The sequence below is a fragment of the Ambystoma mexicanum genome, chromosome 4q, assembly GCF_040938575.1.
Source record: "Ambystoma mexicanum isolate Mex_15411 chromosome 4q, UKY_AmexF1_1, whole genome shotgun sequence".
Lineage (NCBI taxonomy): Eukaryota > Metazoa > Chordata > Amphibia > Caudata > Ambystomatidae > Ambystoma > Ambystoma mexicanum.
Window position 1 is genome coordinate 643,819,747 of NC_090928.1, and position 24,539 is coordinate 643,844,285.

The 24,539-nt window shown below is 47.3% G+C and overlaps 1 protein-coding gene across 5 annotated transcripts in view; it reads right to left on the bottom strand.

Annotated features, from left to right (window-relative positions):
- EHBP1 (EH domain binding protein 1) overlaps positions 1 to 24,539 on the bottom strand; it is a 2,510,899-nt gene that overhangs the window by 978,080 nt on the left and 1,508,280 nt on the right. The window lies entirely within an intron of this gene.

Consider the following 24,539-nt stretch of genomic DNA (forward strand, 5'->3'; position numbering starts at 1 on the left):
TTGCCGACGGAAGGATCAAAAAGGAGGCCGAGGAAGGTCAGAGCGCTCTCCACTTACTCGGCACATCAAAGTGATTTCACGGCGCATTCTCTCACAGTCACACAACCAGGAAACGCGCACAGGGCGGGTTACTCACGCATACGCAATTTCCTACTGATTAATTTGCCAAGTGATCAATTTCAGAAAGGATTCTATGGTGCAATGTTGTGTGATCAAATTCCACAGTGGGATCCAACAAGATTCGAATGCTTTGGACACTCTCATGCAATACTCAGAGACAGGGACGGGACTCCAACCAATATCAGCCGAAAACATGTTTCTAATTGACATCCACAGTGTAACTGGTATGTCACGCTTCTCCCCAGTAAGAACACAAAACCTGTGTAATCAATAAAGTCTCTGTGAGGCGATACATTTCACTGGTATATCCTAATAGCTCGCTGGTCCAGGAGGTACTGTACAGTATCCTACTTAAGTGTGTGTGTGTGAGCCAAATTCTCAGATCTTTTCTTAGATGCCTAAATTGTAATTGGCGCCTCCAAAAAATGCGTGCATCAAAGACGAACACATTGAAATGCTCTCACACCCCCTTAGTGGATTTGCACAAATCGGGGTGGAGGGTGCTCTGTGCACTTTAAAGCACATCCGTATTCAAAAACAGGATGGACTTTAAAATGCGCAGAAAATAAAGGCATTTCCATTAGCCTTTTTTGAAGGCAGGGTGATGCGCATTGCACGACAGAGTCAGTCCTAACACTTTTGTGCATTTTTAAAGTAGAACATGCAGTCAAAATAGATTTTTTTTCTTCAAGTTCCGCTATTTGTAGAACGCCACTGCATGCTGACACGAGTTCATGCAGTGGTATTCTACAAATAGCGGAACTTGAAAAAGAAAATACGCTGAATTCATCTGTAATACTATCCTACACAAATTATTTCTCCAAGCCAATTTCTATTTTGGCTTTACCATTCATTCTACACAGAGGGAATTTTCCGATGGATTTTGAGCAAGAAGTGAGGACTTGAAGATTCCATTCTTCCAGCTCCACAGACTAGGCTCGATTTAAAGAGTTACAAGATCCCACTGCCCACATGGACTATGAATCCGCTGAGAAATAGTTAAACTAACCAACCTTACAATGAATATTGATAGGTGATAAAGATAAGACTTGAAAGTATAACTTGGCCCCGAAGAAGCGTTATCTCGAAATGCGTTGGGCTACATGAATATTAAAATTGTATGTTAAATCTATAACAAATAGTGATGTTTACTTACTATAACAACATTTTGATTGAAATACTAACAACTGAAATTATACAAGACTTATAATGACTAGGTCCCATTAGTTTAAAGGACCAAGATTTATTTTAGACTGTTAGGCTCATCTATTGAGCCATTGAAAGTGTGCAGGGGGCGGGAGTTCCCTAACTGGGAACTTTTTCAGTTTTTATGTTCTATTTACAACCCATATGCCAGGGTTCATTTTCATCTCCTCTGCACCTGAAGTTCATATAGAAATTACAAATGTTAAATGTACTTAAGAGACCCAAGTGTCATAAATACACTGAGATAGGAATGCTAGGTGCTTACAACTTTGGATTTCACAGAAGGAAGCTGCGTGATCAATAAGGGTAGATTGTACCAGAGCCCAGGGCCCCAGGCATTGCGGCTCAGGTCTCCAAATCTTAAATTTGACGCAAGGTTGCAGGAGTACATTCTTGTTGTTAGACCGCAAGGTCCGCCTGCAAGGTAATCTACTAACCCAGGATTTAAAGGTACCTGGGAGCACTACCTGCAAGGCATTTATTTATCAGGCAGGATGCTTTAAAATGAACCCTTTGCTGGACCGGCAACCAGTGTAATTTTCTTTGGGCAATCCGATACATGGTCTCGCCGTCCGATGCCACATACGGCTCTCACAGCCCCATTCTGAATAACTTGCAGTTTCTTAACATTAGCTTGAGCAGTACCGACCAAAAGCTTGTAGCAATTTTTCAAGCCTGGAATTAATGGTTGCTAATGCTAACAAAACCTGTTGCCTTCCGACAGATATGGCTGAATCTGCCACAGGAGCTGGGTCATGTAGGTACAATTTGAGGTCACGTAAGAGACCGGTTTCTTAAAATCAAGGTGGCAGTCAAAGACCACTCCCAGGGTTTTAACCTGACTGGAAACCTGAATTCTAGCCCCTCTGATCACGAAGGCCTCGTATTGTGGTGCCAGTGGTAATTTAAGCTTAGCTGGACTGCCAATAATAAGGATCTCATTTTTTTTGTCATTTAATGCCATGGAGTTTTTTCACATCCAGTCTTTGATGGAATCAAAAACCCCACTGATCAATCGCAAATCTGCCTCATAAGAACCAGACAGTTCCAGAATGATCTGGGTGTCGTCAGTGTAGTTTGCATATTTAAAACCCAGACTGTCCAAGAGATCGAAAAGAGGCTTGAAGTAGATGTTGTAAAGTAATGGCGACACGCTGGAACCCTGTGGAACACCACAGCAAAGGCGGACTTCGAGACTTAAAGTCCCCCAAAACTACTTTGGCTCTCCTAGGACCCAAAAAGCATCTGAACCAATTAGTAGCTAACTTGGAACACTTCCCATTCTCAGTTAACCTGTCCGCCAGTTTGTCATGATCTACCAGATCAAATGCGGCGGACAGGTATTATAGCAAAAACATAGCTAGACTGCCTTGATTAACAATTCCAGCAAGTGCAGATGTAACTTCCACCAAGGCTGTTTCTGTTCTGTGTTTTTTTCTAAAACTGGACTGGCTGCTTGACAGAAGGCTTTCTTCAATGAAGGCATTGCACTGAGTACAGGCAACTTTGTCAAAGATTTTCAACAGGAAAGGGACATTAGTTATCAGGTGGTAATTCAGGGGGTCCCGAGGATCTAAACCCCCCTTTTTTAATAAGGGGGTGATCCAGGCCTCTTTTATACAATCTGGAACGTTCCCCTCATGGAAGATGTTAAGGATTTCAATCAGGCAATACACCCGGGTCTCAGCCTAGCATGCAATGCACAAATTAAATATTTATTGTGTCTATAGGTTCAATATTCTGAGTGATATACCACTCATATCACACCCTTCTCAAAATACCCCCAGGTCTCACTGGACCAAGAATCAGTCTGTTTGGAAAAAGTAAATATTTAAGCAGCAGGTATTCAGGACTGTAGAACAGAATACAGTGTTTGAATATAATCTTCCCTCCCCAAACAAGACAGAAAAACACTTTTGGAAATTTACACTTTTAAATGACAGTTGAAAATGGCTTTGTGAAACAATGAAAATTGTGCAAAAATCCTTAAATTGATATAAATTCCTATGGGAGCAACACTGAACAGGTTCTAACAAACATAAGCTACAAGATGAGCAACAGAACACATGTTAAATCATAATGCGAGTTTGGAAATACTTGAATGGGAAAACATGTAAAACCTTTGCAAAATTGTGAATTCCTGCCTAAATTTCACTATGCGATTTTTTAATAAAAATGGGTCAAATGCACTGGTATCTGGTTGTGGATGTAGCTACGGATCCTAGGTTTAACTCAGAGGTGAAATGAAGTCTCCAGCTATATAATTGATGAAGTTATGCAAGTTTGAATGAGAGGCGTTTTTTAAAATAAAGGTGCGTAAATGAAAACAGAAATCAGTTTTTACAGTGACACTTATGCTCTAAACTAGGGTATTCAGGCTGGTTACCAGTTTGAAACAAACACTGTAAGCTCCAGAGTGGTCTGCAGAAACCAACCCCAGCACCTCTGTGTCCTTGGACGACTTAGTCGGATTACCCGTGGGATGATTTTAAGGATTTGGTATTTCACAAGACAAAAGGATTTTAAAGAAATTATCACTATCACAAGGAATCAAAGCAAAGTTTCAAGACTGGTGCAAAACTATTAAAAGTTCTTAATTTAAGGAGAGGATGGTTTGAGGTGAGGGTAGGACAAGGCAAATATACTATGGGTTACTATGATTCCTGTTCATACTTACAGTCGACTGTAATTTAAGATTGGACCGTCAGGTCCTGGTCATCACGGATCGGGTCTACAGGCAGCAGAGCACTTTTGGCGGGATGGTCAGCTGGACGGTTCTGGTCAATTGGTCTGCATCTCAGTTTGGATTGGACTGGATTGGCACTTTTGGTCACTGGACACTGTAGATTAGCGGGATGGCGAGTTTCAGCAGGCAAGCATGAATGGTAGCAAGCCAAACTGGATCAGAATTATTTCCCTGAACTTTTTTGGGATGGTTTCAGGATTTGGGCCTAGCTGAAAAGAGTTCAGCAAATGCTGATGACCTTGGTTTTGCAAAGTTGTCTGGATTAGGACAAGATGAAGAATTCTGGAACAGGGAGTCGCAGGGAAATCAGGATGGAGTCAGGAATCCGTGTGCGTCTGTGTGTGATGAAGTTCCCTTATTTATCCTGCCAAGTGACAACACTCTGTTTATGGTAGGGGCAGAATTACAATCAACACCCACACGGCTGTGATTAGTCAAAGGCACTTGCCTTCTTCTGGTTGGAAGCCAGAAAGAGCTGTCATATTTTATGATGCGACTTGGGAACTCCCACAGTTATTTGGACCACAATTTAACTTTCCGACAAATGCACATTCCTATAATTATGCCCTCTAATAAAATCAGACACATACATTACATATTTTGTGGGTTACCTTTACATCCAATTCCTACGTCAGTGAGCGCTGGCTTTGTCTTTCTGTGGAATTCTGTTAATTTGAATCAAAGATTTGGCCTAATAATTCCTAATTCGGTACATATCTGTGCAATCACCCCTAGAACATGGGTATACAATATTAGATTTGCAACATCAATAGTCTTGGCACAATGAGTGTTTCGGTATAACTTTTATTCCTTATGTAGTACAGGGTTCAAACACGTCTTCAAAGAAAGAGCACAGCACAGATTTATAGTTAGCAACTTTTAGATTTGTCCTCCTTCATGTGGCAAAGTTACAGATTTTTAAAGCTTAATTACAAATAGGCATTTAACCAGCACAATCCTTAGCAGTTTTTTTTTTACTTTTCTGTCAACTGGCAAGAGCTGTCAAATTCCTTTGATCAGGGTGGGTGTCCTCCTCCTTGAGAGGGAAGTTTCCTGCCCTTCCCCTGTGGGGATGAATGTTTAAGCCTGCCATTGTCTTTAGCTGAGTCCCAGACAACAGTCTAATGAGTTCTTTGTCAAGATTATGTGGAATCCTCGCAGCAGCAATTAGTTCTTTCCTGCCAGTAGTAAGGTGTCAACCATTCCCAGGCTGAGGCTGTCAGCTCAGAATTAGATATTTAGTTAACTCAAGACTGGGTTTTGACTTTAAGTTACCTACATCTTTCATTAACACATATAAAGCAAAAAAGGTAAAGGGCCCTCACAAGCAGAAGTGTCCTAAAATGGAACAAACTGCCCGTGACTTTGAGGCTGGAAACAAACTATCTATGCTTCAGAAAACAACTTAAAACCCTCTTGTTTAAACTTATATACCAACGCACTAAGCCCGATCTGACTTACATGTGTGGTTCTACCACTGTCCCGTCTTCAGAATCCTCATGTCCTGTCTCTATGGCACACACTCTGATGTCCGCGGGCTGCAGCGCCATATAAATAAATAAATCAAAATAAATGAACAGTTTATAGGTAGATTTTGACATTTAAAGAATTAAGCCTTTCAAAAAAAACATGCTTTAAAACAGGCAATTTTGCACTTCCTTCCTGAAAAACCACATAAGACTGAGTCCTTTACATCAGATTTTCCTCTGCAGCACACACATTATATTCAGCACCAGTTCTTCCCTTGAGTGCTGGGATTTGTCTGCAGTCTGGATGTATGTATGTATCCAGCCTTTGCTTGGAGTTCTCTCTGCACAGCTGAAATTGTTACATGTTGCCATTTTTAGCAGCATTTCCCCCCCCTCCCCCCGTGGAACTGAAAACAAATGTTGCTGTGCTGGTTTTTCATGAGATACATTTCTTAGCTGCTGTCAGTCAATAAGGCCCGGCTCCTCTGAGCCACCTGGATGATCTGTAATTTCAGTACCCTTTTAATTTCAATGGTTCACTGGAAAATAAAATGGATCTAGCGCCAACACAGCACTTTGAAGGTTGCAAAGCTGCATTTTAAAAGGCATTTTCCGTTTTAGTCCAATTCCGCGGCAGTGCTTCATGTTAAATATAACAGCACCCACTGGCATGCTCCTGCAGTGAGAATTCTGTTTTCACCCCCACTTTGACTGTGTGTGGCAGGTGTGTACAGCCTTTTGTGGTTGTGACCCCCACGCAGTTTTGCAGATTTTTGCACGCACACGGGTTAGCGCATCCATTTTTGGCTGTTTCTTTCCCCATTTGTGAAGTGATGCAGTGGGGCATATCGGAATGGGTCAAAATATCCCACCAAGGACAGGTTCAAGAGGGATGTTACTGGAATGGCGAAACTAGAAAAGTATTCTTTGAACAGTGTCGAAGGGAAAGCATCCCCTTTGCATCAAGTGGGTTTTATATTGGCCACCATGGATGTCAATTCTAGAACAGAGAGCTGCTTGAACGAGAAAGAGTCAAACTCAGTATCTTTGAGTCAAGAGTTCCTGTATCCATACCCGCCGGCTGAGAGTTATGGGGATTAGTAGGGATGCCGTCTTGGTGTTGTCCGACCTTTAGAACCATGCTGTCGTGGATCTTCTGGAACCAAACGTCGTCCACAACTAGCTGTGGCTCATGTATTTTCCCTTTTAACTCATTCAGAATTTTGAAAAGCTCTCCAGTACTTGATTTTTCTCCAAGAATGCGCTCTTCCGGCGTAGCTTTTTTTGGAGCCAGGATGGCGTCTTTATAATGCTTAGCTGCTTCTTTATATAGGGTTATGGTATTTTTTACTGGATTATTTCGCCATCCTCTTTCTGCAGCCCGTTTGATATGTCTAGCGGCCAGAATATCTGAGGAGAACCATTGAGTGGCGGTAGGATGTACTTCTTTCCGAATGGAATTTTTCAGAGGTTGTAACTTGTCGTATGCAGTATTTGAAATATCTTGCAGGTGAGCAGTGGGAAATTCCAATAATCCTCGACCGTCAATATTCTCCATTTGGGGTGAGACAATAGATTTAAAGGCATCCTCAGAGATATTGTGGGTACCTCTGCGCAGGCTAGGTACCGGGCGCGTGGCAACATTGTCTACAGCATAACTAAAAAGCATAATTGAGCAGAGAACAATGTGATGGTCTGACCAGCAGCACGTAGTTTATCTATAGGCGTAATGTGCCGATTTCTGGATAGGATCCCATCAAGTATATTACCTGCTTGGTGAGTAGGGGTAGCAACCTGCTGTTTAAGCCCCAAACCCTCCAGGAGGTTCAGGAGGGTGTCAGGCTCTGGATCCCGTGGGTCATTGGCCCACAGGTTGAAGACATTGTGCACCAATAAGGTTTTTTTAAATTTTGTATAGGATCCAAGGAAAGCCACCAGCTGTTCCTCAAAGTCATGCAGAGTGACATGGGGCTGATAAAGAATAAGACCACCGAGAGTAGAGGTGGAACTGAGCCTAAGTTTAACCAACATACCCTCACAAGCATCCAGTGCCAAGGTGCTGGATACGAAAACATAAAAATGTTCCCTATAAATTATTGCCACACCGCCGCCTCTCTGACCTATCTGGTCAGTGTGCAAAATGTTGTAGCCATTAGGTGTAGCTAAATGAGAGGAATGTAGGTTGGCCTCACAAAGCTATGCCAAAGCAATGAAGAATAGGTAATAGCATCAGTATAAGGGAAGATACAATTAAACAATTATCCATTTAAAAGGAAGAAAAAGTGAGTTTTCAAATGTAATCGGAAAGAAGAGTATTTTATTTGATTTACTTAATTGTTTTGTTATAATGTGCCCAATACCGTTTCAAGACGTTTTTTGCTGTGTTCATCAGCTAGGTGCATTTCCCTTAACAATTGCACCTCCTCCACAATATTGAAAGAAGATCCCACAAACTTTTGAGCAATACTGAAAATGTTTATAATCACACTGCAATAACGCTGAATAGCGCATTACCAGTGTGCTGTATCTGGGACATTTGTTCTTTGTTTACAAGCTGCCTCTTGCAGCTATTGCCGGGTTTGGTTTGCTTTTGCCCATATGTTGCTAATGGAATCTCGAGGCAATACAAAGATGGCCGCCGCCTTACTCCAGTGACTATGCAAGCTTGCTGTTGCAATCGAAATCCATCCTGTGTTGCCATTAGTTGGCTGGGTGTCGTTTTGGCCAATTGGGGACCGGCAGGCTTTAGCCGGCCTCCCTCACCAAAGGCCCACTCCTAAGGCCCCTGTTTGCTCTCTGTCCGCTACCAGAACGCTACATAAGACTATTACCCCAACCCAACCCTCCCTGAGGTTGCAACCTCATTCAGTTTGGAAACTGGACCACCAAGAGTCTCTTACCTCACTCACCATGGGTTAGATCCCTCCTTCTGATTGCCCTTTTTCCCTTCTTGGGTCCTTCACTACTTTCTCTGCTTGTTCTCACAGCTCTTCCTGTAATACTCTCAAATGCACTTGTTCCTGCTTTCACTTCAAACTTCTGAGATTCTATACCTACTGTGCCCTAGCATTTAACTTTGAAAGTCAAACTTGGGTGTGATTTGCATTTACCTTTGAAAGTCAGACTTGGGAGTGTTTTGCATTTAACTTTGGTCATTAATTGTAACCTGCTAGCCGGTGACTGTTCCATACTGCTGTACTTGCTTACTCCTCCCACTGCCCCTTCTCTCTACTCTCCCATGGCTCTTTCTGTTTCTCCTATATACTCCAATTGCTTCTCTATCAACTATCCTTCCCTTCTCACCAAGTCTGAAAAGAAGAAGTTTTAAAAGGATATCATGGACTCCAACCCAGGTCTCCCCATCGCCGATACCTATTCCAGCAACTCTTCTAGACAGACCCTCACCGACATCCTCTTTGTTGTTCTTTCACCAGACCTATGGTCCCCTCATATGATCTCTGTGCTCTGTCCGGTCTCTTCCTCTCCCATTAATGGTGGCACCAGTTGGGAAGTCCTCTTGGATTCCTTCGACTCCTACAGAGTCATCATTAATGTCTACCTAAGTGGCACTGTCATGGTCCAAGGCCCTCAGGCCAATCTCCTGCTCTTCGATAGGCGGTTTCCTCGCCTTATCAACTTCCTTTCATCTCTGGCTGTCCCCTCCTCTCCTCCCTTGATTATCTTGCCCTCCCTTACCTCCTCTTCTGCCCCACCTCAGGCTCCCTCTACACCTCCGTAGGGCGTACCTCTGATTTTTACCCCTCCCCGGAATATTTTTAAGGCTGGCAACCTTCTTCATCTTGCCACTCTCAACTCTCGCTCTGCTGTCAAACACTCATCTGACATCTGCCACCTCCTGGAACAACTTGACCTTTATGTCCTCGGTCCTACCGAGACATGGTTCACGGCCAGCTCTGTCATGAGCTTTGACACTCTCACCCCTGATGGCTACAAGATCCTCTGCGTGCCCAGGTCCACCCGGCCCAGAGGGGGTGTAGCCCTGATCTTTCTGTAGTGGATTCCTCCCTCTATCATTCCCACTCAGATTTACTCCAGTTTCGAATGCCTTGTCTGCAGGCTCTCTCTCTCTCTCCTAGCCACTCTCTTACTGTTGCTACTCTCTACCGGCTCCCTGGTCATATCACCTAATTTCTCTGAGTGGGCAGACCTCTCCTTCTCCCTCTTGGCCTCAATCACTCAACTCCTCCTCCTTGATAACATCAATATCATCTCGATGCTCCCTGTTCCTCATCTGTGCTCTTTCGCAACCTCTGTGATTCCCTCTCCCTTTCTATCCTCCCTTCTGGCCTGACTCACTCTGCAGGACACACACTTTATGTCTTCATCTCTTTGGCCTTCCCCCCTCTATCCCTCTGACCATTCCTCTCTGCAGGAGTGATCACTGCCTTCTCTACTCTCATCTCATTTCATCTCCCCTTCTCTTCTCCCCCAAGCCAAGCCTACCCCAACATTGCCACCTACCTTCTCGGACATCCGGCCCATGAAGCGGACATCCGGCCCATGAAGCATCTGTCAGTTGAGGCTTTCGCTACCACCTTCTCTTTCCCCCTCCACCTCTGGCTGACTCACATCCGGACAGAGTCCTGTCCCTGCTCTACTCTTCAATTTCTGATACTCTTGTCCCTGTCATGAGGATCCGCTTGAAGCCCAAAGCCAAGTGCAATTCCTGGTATGACTCCGACCTAGGTACACTTAAACGTAAGTGCAGGGCGGCTGAGAGGAAATGGAGGGCTTCTTGTTCATCCTCTGACAAACTGGCCTGTCGCCTGCTCCAAAGGCAATACCGACTCTCTGTTCTCACCAAGAAGAGAGTCCACATTGAAGCCTGTGTCTCTGTGGCAACAAACAACTTGGCCAAACTCTTCAAAATCTGCAAGGAGCTGGCCAACCCTGCTGCAGTCTCTACCCCTCCTCTTGCCTCCATGGCTCTTTGCAATGCCCTTGCCTCCCACTTTATCTAAAAAGCCCAGGACATCCTGTCCACCCTCTCCTCCCCCTCCCCTCTTCTCCCCTCTCTGTCTGTGCTTGCTGACCCTCCTTCAGCCACCCCCACCCTCTTTCTCATCCTTTCCTCTTTTCTCCCCTGATGAGGTTGCTAGACAAGTCTGATCTATGAAAGCCTTGTCAAAACAGGTTCATTCCTGTTCCTCTAAAACCATCAAGGACCACATTGATACCCTTGCACCGGCCCTTGCAGATTTTTGCAACCTCTCCTTTGCCTCAGCATCCTTCCCCTCCCCTCTGAAGCACTCCCTTGTGCATCCTCTTTTCTTCTTGTCTGGCTAACTATCTCCCAATTTTCATTACTCCCTTTCTGGGTAAACTCCTGGAAAAGCTGGCCGTCTCTCAGCTTAACCTTCATTCTGATTCTGTTGGCTCTCTCCAAGACCACCAGTCAGGCTTCACAGCTGCCAGAAGCACAGAACCTGCGCTCCTGAACATCCGTGAAGTTCTGCTCTGAAACCTTGACTCTAACATTCCCTTTGTCCTTATCCTACTCGATATCTCTTCTGCCTTCAACATGGTCAACCATATCACCCTGCTCAACCATCTCTGTGATAACCTGGGTATCACCTATTAGGCTTTGGCCTGGCTGACCCCTTTCCTCTCTGATCAACCCTCCCAGATCCAACTTGGGTCCTTCCTATCATCTATCTCCCTCTCTACCTGTGGTGTTCCCCAGGGGTCTAACCTCTCGCCCTGGCTTTTCAACAAATACCTGGCAACTCTCGCCCACTGCATTGCCATTTTCTGCTCAAATTTCCAGTGCTATGCTGACGACAACTCATTTTCAGGCTGCCCCCGGCCACCTCCTCTCCTTCTGTCATCTCTGATTAACTAACTGCCATTCAAGATTGGTGTGACGTCAACAAGCTTTGTCTAAATGCCAACAAGACTGATCCTCCTCATTAGTACACCTTCACCATATTTTCCCCTCACTCTCTGGCCAGCCTCTCTTGGCCCTCCTTCTACCCCTACCTGCGAGGCTAAGACCCTCAGGGTCATCTTTGACTCCACACTTTCCTTCTCTGCCCACATCTCTGACGTCTCTAAAAAGTCAAACTTCCTACTGCACCTCCTCAGAGGTACTCTGCCTTTCCTCTCCTTCCCCCAGAAGCTCACTGTCTCCCAAGCTCTGGTTCTCCCTTGGTTGGACTATTGTAACAGACTCTTTCTAAATCTACCTGCTTCTATGCCCCACCCTTTACAACTAATCCAGAACAGAACTGCGAGACTTGTCCTTGGTTTCAAGTCCTGGGATAATATCTCTCCAGCTCTGAAATCCTTTCATTGGCTCACGGTGGATGCAAGGATTAAATTCAAAACCCTCTGCATTGTCCACAAGGCTTTCTGGGGCCTGTAAATACCTCCCCTCTCGAGCTCTTTGCTCCTCTAACTCCCTCAGCTGGGGGTAGATCTCTGTCATCAGCTGGGGCCTCCCTTTGGAACAGCCTCCCTGCCACACAAACTTGAGAACCACCATCTCCGGTTTCAGAAGCACCCCAAGACCTTCCTCTTTGCTTCTGCCTTCACCCACCTTCTCCCCTATTGATCTGTTTTCTCTCTCAGCACAGTGCACCTGGCCACACTCTGTCCCCTGGGCCCAGGTACCTGCTCTCCTTGCCACCCTCCTGCACTGTCTCCTGGACACCCCTTGCACTGGGGTCTGTATCTGTACCCATACAGTCTCTCTCCCCCTTTTTCCTTCTGTACTTTTCAGACATAACCTGTCTGCTAAACCCAGCAATTGCCACTTGCTGGCTGCACTACCACTGTGTATTGCCTTTGTTATTGATTTATTTTATCTATTTATTATTGTTTATCTGTTTCTCCCCTGCGCTGCATTTTCCACTTCTCACTTTCCATGCACGTTTCCCCTTTTCCCTTTCCCATGCACTTGTGCATTCTCAATGTCACTGGGCCTAGTAAGATCGTTCTTTTGTTCTCCCCTGTTCCCCTCCCTTGCCTTGCCGTGCCGTGCTCTGAAACACTTGTGTATGAGCGCGATATAAATAAAATATCAATATCAATACTGTCTCCGAGTTCAGTTTCTAAGCACTGATCCGGGATTCAAACCTCTCTTGCTCTGTGTGGTCTTGCTTCCAAGTCCAGCGCGTTGCCCCTGTGCTTTCCTCCGTTCACTACGACATATGACATAAGAAGAGATTGAGTAGACAGGGAGAGAATTCCAAAATTTAGCAGGCAGGAGAGAGAAAGAACAGAACCAAGATTCAGCACAGGGAAGCGAGGAACAGACAGAAGGAAGAGAGATTGAGAATGTAGATGTTATGAGGGTTGGTAGTAAGATGTGAGAGAAAAAAGATAAGGAGATACCATGCCATAGAGACATTTGAAGACAATACAAAGAAAGTGATAATGAAGACGAAACTCAAAAGGTAACAATTGCTGTGAGTGAAGAGCTTGAGTGATGGAATCATGGGGGGGCGGAGACAGATAAGGCAAATTGAAGAATGCAAGATAGAATGGAGAGGAGCAAGCTGAAGAGCAATTAGGCCAAGAAAAAGAGAGGCGCAATAGTCAATGTGTTAGAGAATTATGCTAGAGACAAAGAGCTTGGTCGTACTGAAAGTCAAAAAAAGGAGAACCATACGTATATTGACTAGATGAAATCGACAGATGGGAGCAGTAGCTAGAATATACGAAGAAAAGGACACTGGGAGGCAAATATGATACCAAGGTTACTAGCATAAGTAGAGTGTTAAATATGTTGCAGGGAAAAGAAAGGAGGAAGGAAGGATAGAAGACATTCTCGATGAGGGGAAAAATAAGATTTCAGTCTTTGGTGGGTTGAGATGGAGACATTTTGAAGACAACTAAGACTGGATTGAAGAGAGACTGGTGGAGTGGAAATATTAGAATGCAAAGACTCAGAAAAAGATTTTAAAAAAAAGAAGATTTGAGTGTCATCTGCATACAGATTGTAGGAGAAATGGAAAAGTGTCTAGGCTCTGGGACAGACCCTTAGGGAACCCACAATTGTGAGGAAAAGTATAGGATGAATGATCAGCCCACAAAACAGAGTAAGGAACAGAACCACTTGTGAGCAGTGTCGGAGACATACTTAGTGACTGACAGAAGCCTTGAAGAGAGAATATTGTGATCGATCAAAAGAGGCAGAGGACAAGGAGAATAAGAAGAGAAGAGTGCCTAGTATAGCGAGAAGAGAGTCTGTTACAGAGAGGAGGGGGTTACCCATAGAGAGGAAAGGACAGAAGCCAGATTGGAGTTAGGGAAATAGAGTAGGAATTTAGATTGGAGTAGACCTGTGAATAAATAGACAATTGTTTCGCGAATTGTAGATATATCGGGTCACACCAGATGCACGTTTATATACCTTTTATTGGACACACTAACAATACCAAGCAAATGTGTAGTCCCACAGACTTCCTTGTCAGATGTTGCAGAGTGAAATGATTAGTAAAAGAAAGCCACAGTACAGATCATTCTTAAGCCGCAGAATAAAAAGGAATATTTTAAACTTTGTTGGCAGAAGAAACAGCATGCCTGGAACGTGGGTCTAGAATTGCTCTTTTATCTAAAATATCAGAAAAACTCCTGGGAGCAGGGAACACATAATGGTTTGGAAACATTAAACATTCTGAGAGTTGCATTTAACAAAAAAGAAAAAAACAAACCCTTTTCACATGTAACAGTTAAGTTCGGCCCATGCAGTCTTAAGTCGGGCCTGGCAGGTTTCCTAAAATTACTCATTATTTTAAAAGACAAATTGAAGGGTGAGGTTTGAAAACACATGATTAGGAAACAAGGTCAATACCGCATTTTACTCATCTAGAGTCTAAATGTGTTTGCAGCCTTCATGTAATGCGAAGACATTTTAGGTTTCCTATCGAAATATGGTCTCACGATTTAACTGGTGTAGTCTCAAACGTTACCTCACTATGCCTTGGCTGATTTTAAAACTGGACTAACACAGTGTCTTTTTCTTCTTAGCACAGAAACATTAGATAGAAGGGGAATATAATGGAAATTAGAAGGGATGGAAAGGCCAAGAGGCATTTTTAAGATGGGAATAACTCTAGCATGCTTAAACGAAGAAGGAAAAACAGCAGAGGATAAAGAATTAAGTAAATAACTTTGATGACAAATTAAGAGGGGGAAAACCTGAGGAAGGGAAAGGAACAAGTTACTTACCTATAACTGTTGTTTTCCAGCATGGGTCTGGCATCGATTCACATGTTCATGAATACCCTGTCAGGCTGTGAATCCTTGGTAAAGAAAACAATCAGTTTCAGTTTCGTTTCTGAACTGTCTTTCTCCTAATAACCAATCACTGGTCTCTGGGTCATACTGCCCCGAGCCAATGACTGCCCTCTACCTAAGCCCCTCCTCAGGCAGCCATCTTCAGATTTGATAGCACGTAAAGTGGCAGTAAGGCCAAGAGAAGAGCCGCAGCGGGGTAGGCGGGAGGGTTTGCATGTGAATCCATGCCAGACCCATGCTGGAGAGCAACAGTTACAGGTAAGTAACTTGTTCCTTCTCCAGCATGGGGTCTGGCAGGGATTCACATGCTCATGAACACAAGAATACTTAGCAGTACACACATGCACAACCACGGGAGGTGGCAAGGCTCAACATTAAGCATTTCAACAACTCAACATTAAGCATCTCTTACCTCCTCACCAGGCTCACCTTCAAGACAAGAGGTTGCGCAGCACTGCTTGGCCAACTCTGGACTCCTCCCTGGAATCCCGGTCGACGCAGTAGAATCGCATGAAAGGTGTGGGTCAACCTCCATGTCGCAGCCTTGCTGATGTCCAGCAGGGGCACACCAGACAGGAATGCTCTAATTGCAATGATCACTCTGGTCGAATGGGCTCTCGGATGGCCAGGCAATGGTCGGTTTGCCAACCAATGAGAGTGCATGATGCAGCCGGAGAGCCACCTGGAAATGGAAGCCTTGGAGAGGGCCTTCCCTTGGTTCACAGGGCCAAAGTTCACAAACAACTGTGATGTCTTCCGAAAACTCTTCGTGCTGTCCACGTAGAACTTCAGCACTCTACCCACATCCAGCGAGTGCAAAGTCCTCTCAGCCGGCGATGAAGGCAACGGGAAGAAAACAGGTAACACCAAGTGCTCGTTGAGATGGAAGTCCGATGGCACCTTGGGCATGAAGGAGGGGTGGGTCCTCAGCACGACCCTCGTCTCGTGGAATGTCGGGTATGAATGCTTATAGGAGGGGGCCTGGATCTCTCCCACTCATCGTGCGGAGGTGATGGCCACGAGAAATGCTGTCTTCCACAACAGGAATTTCAGAGGCACCGAATGCAAAGGCTCGAAGGGGGACCCATGAGCCTAGACAGCACCACATTGAGCTACCACAGCGACGACCGCCCCGGAGTTCTGGTAGAGCGGGAGATAGCCACCTGTTGAATTTTGATGGAGGCATGCGCCAGCCCCGACTTGGCCAACGGCAGCAAGTACGGCAGCATTTGAGGGGCCGTAATCCGTAGAGGGTTGATGTTCTGTGCATGGCACCAGACAGTGAACTGCATCCATTTATGTCCATAGCACTTAAGAGTCGAGGAAGCCCTGGCCCTGGCAAGTACCTCCTTGCAGTCCACCGGGATATCGTAGCTTCCAAACTCTAGTGCTGCAGGAGCCAGGCCTGCAGGTTCAGCGACGCTGCGTTGTGGTGCAGGGTCACGCCTCCTTCCCTGGCGAGAAGATCTGTGTCCGTCGGAAGCTTGACTGGAGGGGACGCTGACATGTCCAGAAGGTCCGGGTATAATATCTGCCTCAGCCACGCCGGTGCAACAAGGATCATCCTGCACCGGGACCGTCTGAGTTGACTGATGAGTCGCAGAAGCAACAGTGGGAACGCATAGAGAAACAGGCTGTCCCAGGGGACAGAGAATGCATCCCCCATGCTCTCCGGATGGGGAAACCTGCTGGCAAACCTCCGGTACTTGGTGTTCGTCGCTGTTGCAAACAGATCGATCTGGGGATTGCCCCATCGTCGGAATAGGAGATCTACTTGATGTTGCCGAAGCTCCCACTTGTGGCAAGAGCGCAGCTCCCTGCTAAGTGAGTCGGCGACAGTGTTCTTCACTCCTGCCAGGTGAAAAGGTACCAGGAACATCCCTTGGGCGATGGCCCAGTGCCACAGATCATGCGCTTCCCTGGAGAGAGCCTGGGATCTGGTGCCCCCTTGCTTCCAAATGTAGAACATTGTGGTGGTGTTGTCGGTGAAGACCTGTACCACCTTGTCCTTGAGGGATGGAAGGAAGGACCTGAGGGCCCAAAACACGGCCCGGAGCTCCAGGACGTTGATGTGCAGCGACCTCTCCTACGGGAGCCAAAGGGCTGTTGCGTGGAGATCTCTGGTGTGCGTGCCCCATCCCTCCAGGGAGGTGTCTGTTGCCACCGTTTCCTGATGCACTGCGGTCTGGAAGTCCATGACTGCCGCCAGGTGCGCCTGGATGCCCCATCACCGGATCGCCCGACGGAAAGTCTCGTTGAGGGCGATCTTGTCTTCGAAGCTTCCCGTCACTTGTATCCAACGGGCGTCGAGGAACTCCTGCAGTGGGCGCATCCGCAACCTGCACAGCTGAAGGAGGTAGATGTATGACGACATCATGCCGAGCAGGGATTTGATGGACCTCACCCTGACAACTTCCATGGTCAACAGCCGTTGTACCTTCCCAGATGGCTTTTATCCTCTCCTCCAACGGTGAAGCCAGTCGCGCCACCGTGTTGAGCCTGGCTCCCAGGAACAGAGCATCCTGCGATGGCACCAAGCAGGACTTTGCATAGTTTATCGAGAAGGCCAGTTCCGTGAGCAGGCTGTGTGTTCGACGGCGAGTTCCCTTGACTTCGCTCAGATGAGCCAATCGTCAAGGTAGGGGTCAGACGTGGATCCCCTGCAGGCGCAGCTGCACCGCCACCGGTGCCGGTGCCAGGCACTTGGTGAACTTGGTGAAGACCCTTGGGGCCGACTTCAAACCAAACGGAAGGGCCTTGAACTGGTAGTGCCGCCCTTGGACCACGAAGCGCAGAAACATTTGATGCCCCTTGTGTATGTGGAAGTAGGCATCCTCCAGGTCCAGCAACGACAGGAAGTTCCCTTCTTCTAGGTGTCCCAGCACATGCTGAAGGGTGACCATCCGGAATTTCTGGGATTTTATGTATTTGTTGAGGCGGCAGAGATCTAGGATGGGCCGCCAGCCGCCGCTCTTCTTTCGGACGAGGAAGTATACTCAGGCGCCCCGGAGCCTCTTCGGCACACGCTCTATCGTGCCCTTTTTCAGCATTGCTCGTACCTCCGGAAGTAGTTGAGGAATGTGGTTTTCTTTCCTGGCCACAGGTGGATTCCGTCGTTGCCGCCGTCGTCCGTCCCCGTCATCGCCGTCTCTGTCTTCGCCTCCGCGGGGTGGATGGAGGGCTCCCCGATGGTCCAGGCACCGCTGGATCGTCTGCCAGAGGCAAAGGCATCCTTGTCCTCATTTCTGTGCACAGTGTGTGCAAGGCTAGTAAGATGTCCTCCGACCTGTCCATCGGTGGTGGCAGCAGTTGTGACGGGAGCGTCGGCAGCGGCGTAGTGTCCTCCGGCTCCTCGTTGATCTGCCGTCCCTCATCGTTTCCCTCGTCGCTCTCGAAGTCCGCCTCGTTGGGGTCCTTCCCGTAGGATCTGACCTTGGCGAACCTCTTGTCAAGAACTGCCTTGAGGCCCGAAAGCTCGTCCTCGGAGGAGATATCCGAGTCCGGTAGGACTATCGTGCCCCCCCCTTCTTCTCACCCAGGGGCTTCACGGGGGTCTCATTGATGGGCGGGAAAAACGATTCTCTCTGGCTGGGCAGGGAAACTCTTGGCTTGGGGGGCCGTCTCCACTGGGGCCGCCTCTGCGGTCTTTGCCAGGGACACTACCACTCCCTCAATCAAAGCCTTAGCCTGGTGAATCTGGGCCTTCACGACTATAGGCGCACCTGAGGCCTTCACCATGGGGGGGGGCCACCGCCTCGCTCCCCCTTGGCTTTCTCATTAAGAACCGACCAGGCCTTCTCCCGAAGCTTACTCGGGTAGTCCAACTTCCTTTTCGTCGATTCGGAATGTTGGCTCGAGGTTGATGGTGTCGGCGATGCTACGCCTGGTCTGACAGCCGAGGAGCCCGTACCAACACCGCTCCCGGTGCCCGCGGACTTGCAGTGCTTTGCCTTATGTTGGGCCCCCATCGCCAGAGCGCCCTCAAAGGTCTTAGAAGACCGCTCTGATTTTCTCTTGGGAGAAGTACGCTGCCGGGGCTCACCTGCCGCCGGGCTCTTCGACTCCAGCCAGCCAGCGAGTCGCTTGTGATGGTCCCTCTTGGTACGGGAGGACATGACCTTGCAGAACGCACAGTCCTCCTCCATGTGCGACTTATCTGCGTGCAGGCAGTAGAGGCCCCAGGAGTGCAAATCCTCCTTGAAGATGTTCTGTTGTCCACATCCTGGGCAGATCCTAAACAGAGGCGTTGAGTCTCCTTTGTCTTCGGCCATGACCACGAGGGGTAGGCCTCCAAGATCTTCTGGAATCCTCCAAGAAGTGAAACTCGACGGAAATTCACCCTTGAGGGAAGTAGAGATTTTCAAATGTGTCCCTGTTACTCAGAAGAGGAATCGGTGGAGCTTGAGGCTCAATCTGATCGAAAAAATAAGAACTCTTTGAAACAAGTCAATACGCAGTTAAAGCTCGAGAGCCAAGCACAAGGACTCCCAACACTTGAACGTGCAGTAAAAACCTGGAGATGGCTGCCTGAGGAGGGGCTTAGGTAAAGGGCAGTCATTGGCTGGGGGCAGGATAACCCAGAGACAAGCGATTGGTAATTAGGAGAAATACAGTTCAGAAACGAAACCGAGACTGATTGTTTTCTTTACCAAGGATTCCCAGCCTGACGACGGGGAATATTCATGAACATGTGAATCCATGCCAGACCCCATGCTGGAGAAAGCGGGTATACGACCAGTAGGAGCAGCTATAGGATTGGCATGGGCAATGAAAGCAGAATTGTCTGTGCCAGTAAAGAGAGAAAAGGAAGATAGGAAATGAGGAATAGAGGGAAGGGCAGCAGGAGCTTGAGTTTCTAGGCTGGAAGAACAAGATGGGCCGATATTAAATACTTAAACAGTGAAACAGGAAGCAAAATCCTCCAGAATGAAAGAAAAGGATGAGAAAGGATCAGTTTGAGGTGGAGAGAGAAGACAATTAAGTTTGCAAAATAGTCTAGAGGATGAGAAGGAAAGATTAGTAAGAAGGCCAGGGTAATAGTGTTGTTTAGCAAGTAACAGAGAGTTGTTGTCATAGTGTGTATGGAAGTAGAAAGAGATGCTAAACCGAGAGTAGAGTTGGACCTTTTTCAACGGCTCTCGAACCATCGGAGCATAGCAATGCGTTACCAGCACCCACGGATGTGTTCATGGCCAATCAAACAGTGTCAGGAACATTCTCCCGACACAAATGTGTGCAAGGGGCTAGCCAGTGCATTGTTTGTGCTGTTATCCAGCACCCTGAAATGCGCAGGTCACCTCTAAAACTAACGCAAAAACTGAAAACAGCACATTGTTTGCACTTATTTCATGTGCATTCGTTTTTGGGACTCTGGCCCTATGTCCCTTTTGCATACTTAACTGCAGCAGAAAGTTACTTGTCATTAGTAGCAGTCCATCACCCTAATTTTCATGTAAGAGCCGAATGAGGGGTTACAGCACTTATTATTCTTTGTCCCATATAATTTATGTTGTATATAACCAGTTTAGTCAAGATGCTATCAAAGACATTTTAGTTTGTCACACATGGCCATTAAATATATTTTACAATCAACTTCATACGGATTGGGACTTCCATGCAACCTTTTCATTTATCCCAACATGTTTTCCAAATGCTCCACTTCACTCCTTAAAAAAGCTCCTGAAACCCAAATTTCTGACCCAGATGGCATCCCCTAAGGATCAGTTGCAGGACCTTTGCCCTTCACCCTCTATACCTCTGCCTTAGGAAACCCTTTCTTGTCCTTTGGCTTTCAGCATCGCCTCTTTGCAGATGGCAAGCAAATCTTTTTCCCCTTTCCTTCCTTCACCCCAGCCATCCTGGAACAGGGTAACCAACTATCTCACTGCAATCTGCATTGCATGGCTCCCCACTGCCTCATGTTGAACGCTTCAAACCTAGAAGATATCTTCCTCCCAGCTTCCAATGCCTTCCCTCCCCAATCTGCATCCGGCCTGACCTGTTTGCTACCTCACCCAAGGCTCACACTCTTTGGGACGTCTTTGATAGCAACCTCAAACTGCAACAATTCATCAATAGCACTGCCTCTGCTGCTCGCGTTAACCTTCTCAACATTCTGAAAAGTCATCAATTTCTTACTCACCACTCTACGAAAACTCTAATCTCCAACTACTCCTTGACCTTTCTCTTTACTCCTCCTTCCCTCAAGTCATCAACTTTGCAACCCGCACTCTCTGCAACCTACCCAATGTCTACCTTTCAACACTATGCTGGATGGCTCCCCATGCACAACCACTCCCTTTTCAAGTTCATTCTCCTACTCTACTAAGCTAATCAATGGTCTTGCTCCTCAGTATCTGTCTGATTAGATCTCTGTCTACTCACCACCGTGATCCTTCCGCTGCTCCTCTGCACTCAACCTGACTGTTCAGTGGCCCCTATGAATCCTCTTACTGCCGCTCTTTCTCTCTACTTGCACGTTCCATTGGAAGCCAGTGTCCATCACAATCAAAATCAGCCCGAATGTGGATCTCTTCAAAGTGCGGCATAAGCTTCCCTTACTTGCCAAAGAGGGAGCTCCAACTAGCCTCTTCCCCCTCCTCCCTACCTGACCCCACCACTGCCTCCAGTTACGCTAAATAATGTAATTTTGTCCATTTGTACAGTACGCCTCTTTAGTTTGAAGCACTTGCCACCAAGGTTAAGGTTACCTTTGTAAATCAACTGTTTCTTATGTTTTGTTCCTGGTCTATGCTCCACTTTATTTACACCCTGAAACTGGATGAACACTTGTTCTCATCTTTGTGTGATTATTCAGGCACCTTTTCCAGGGAATGTCTCCCGCAACTGTAAATGTGTTATTTTAAGGCATTTCTGATTGAAACAGACATCCCTGTTCTTCAAATAAATACAAATACTTCTTGAACGCATTGCGTACATAGCCACCTCCATTGTTAAATATAATGAATATCTAATAAAATTATGATACAAAGAAAAAAGGTACATAGCTAACTTATTGCATGACACCTTTCAAACAGATTAACATGGAAAGGAAAATGAATCTATGTTTTCGATGATTAAGCGAGTACTTGAGTTACGCAGTTTACGAATCTGTTCAGGATGCGACTTTTAGGAAACAGACGACGGATTAACCAAAATTACTGCACTGTAGGTAATGTCAACTGTCTCCCAGTGGCTGCGAGGATTAAGTTCAAAACCCTCTGCATTGTCCACAAGGCCTCCTGGGACCAGGGGCATCAATACCTTCAACTCTCTCTTCCTAAATAACTTCCTTCTCGAGCTCTTCGCTCATCCACCTCCAACTCGCTCTCCTCCTTTCACCTCCCTCCCTCTCTTCCCGACTCTTCCTCTGGCCCTTCTGCAGCCACCCCTCCTCCCTCCTTCTCTGCCTTTCCACTTTTTTCTGCTGACGAGGTTTCCAGACAAGTCCGATCTATGAAAGTCTCGTCTAAACAAGTTCACCCCTGTTCTTCCAAAACCATCAAGGACCACATCGACTCCCTGGCTCCTGCACTGGCTGATTTTTGCAACCACTCCTTCGCCTCTGGAGTCTTCCCTTCCCCCCTCAAGCACTCCCTTGTGCACCCCCTCCTCAAGAAACCCTCTTCCGACCCTTCCTGCCCGGCCAACTATCGCCCAATCTCCATTACTCCCTTCCTGGGCAAGCTCCTGGAGAAACTGGCCATCTCCCAGCTTAACCTCCACGCTGAATCTGTTGGTAGTCTTCATGACCATCAATCTGGCTTCAGAGCTGCCAGAAGCACGGAAACTGCTCTCCTGAACATCCGTGAGGTCCTGCTCTCGAACCTCGATTCCAACACTCTGTGTGTTCTCATTCTACTCGATCTCTCCTCTGCCTTTGACACCGTCAACCATGCCATCCTGCTCAACCGTCTCCGTAATAACCTGGATATCACTGGTCAGGCTCTGGCGTGGCTGACCTCTTTCCTTTCCAATCGACCCTCCCAGGTCCAACTGGGGTCCTTCCTCTCTGACATCTTTTTCTCCTCCTGTGGTGTTCCCCAGGGATCTAACCTCTCTCCCTGGCTTTTCAACCAGTATCTGGCACTCCTTGCCCTTCCAGTGCTATGCAGACGATACCCAGCTCATTTTCAGGCTACCCTCGGCCGCCTCCTCTCCTTCCCTCATCTCTGACTGTCTGTCTGTCTGTCTGCTATCCAGGAATGGTGTGCCGCCAATGACCTTTGCCTTAATGCCAGTAAGACTGAGATTCTACTTATCGGCACACCCACTCCCTCCTTCCCTGCAGCTCTCTGGCCGGCCTCCCTTTGCCCCCTTCCTGCTCCTACCTGCAAGGCAAAAAACCTCAGGGTCATCTTCGACTCCACACTCTCGTCCTCTCCTCATATATCAGACGTCTCTAAGAAGTCACACTACCAGCTGCACCTCCTCAGAGGTATTCTTCCCTTCCTCTCCTTCCCCCAGAAGCTCACTGTCTCCCGAGCCCTGGTTCTCTCAAAGCTGGACTACTGTAACAGCCTCTATCTTAATCTGCCTGCCTCCACTCTCCGCCCTCTGCAACTCATCCAGAACAGAACTGCGAGACTTGTCCTTGGCCTCAAGCCCAGGGACCGTATCTCTCCAGGACTGAAATCTCTACACTGGCTCCCAGTGGCTGCGAGGATTAAGTTCAAAACCCTCTGCATTGTCCACAAGGCCTTCTGGGGCCTGGGGCCCAAATACCTTTAACTCTCTCTTCCTAAATATCTTCCTTCCCGAGCCCTTCGCTCATCCGTCTCCAACTCCCTCAGGGTCAGCCGCTTCTCGAAGCAACGAGCTGGGGGTAGATCTCTCTCTGCAGCAGGGGCCTCCCTCTGGAACAGCCTTCCTGCCTCCCTAAAACTTGAGGAGAACCACCTCCGGTTCCGGAAGCACCTCAAAACCTTCCTCTTTGCTTCTGCTTTCTCTCTCCCTCTCCCCTGCTGAACAGCTTTAATTCTTCACTGAATCTGCTCTGAATCTGCAACTGGGCCACTCTCAGTGACCTCGGTCCAGGGCCCAGCCACTCTCCACTTGCACTGCCTCCCTGGCACTCCCCTGCACTGCGGGACTGTCACTGTATCCTTACAGCCCCCCCTTCCCAGCACTTGTTCTGCATCTACCTTGCACTTGCCACCAGCTGGCCTTATTTATTATTTTTTTTTATGCTACTTACCTTGTACTGCACTTCCCCCCCCTCCCCTTTCCCTTGCACTTTTCCCTTCCCCCCACCCCTGCACTTGCGCGATCTGAATGACACCTGGCCTAGTAGGATCGCTGTCTGTCTTCCCCTTGTCCCCCCCCCCCCCCCGCCTCGTCGTGCCTTGAAACAAACTCCTTCAGGGTCTGTCGCTTCTCCAAGCAACGAGTTGATGGTAGATCACTTTCTTCGGCCGTGGCCTCCCTCTGGAACAGCCACCCTGCCCCCGTGAAACTTGAGGAGAACCATCTCCGGTTCTGGAAGCACCTCAAAACCTTTCTCTTTGCTTCTGCCTTTTCTCCTCCTCTCCCCTGCTGATTTCCTGGCTTATACTGAAACTGGACTGGTTTACCTGGCCACCCTCGGATCTCGGGCCCAGGTCCCACCACTCCGCCAATCACACACCTGCAATGCCCTACTGGATACCCCCGCACTTGGGGACTGTTCTCTGTATCCCTACAGTCCTACCACGAGCACTTGACACCTGATGCCTGCACTTACCCTTCTCCCTTGC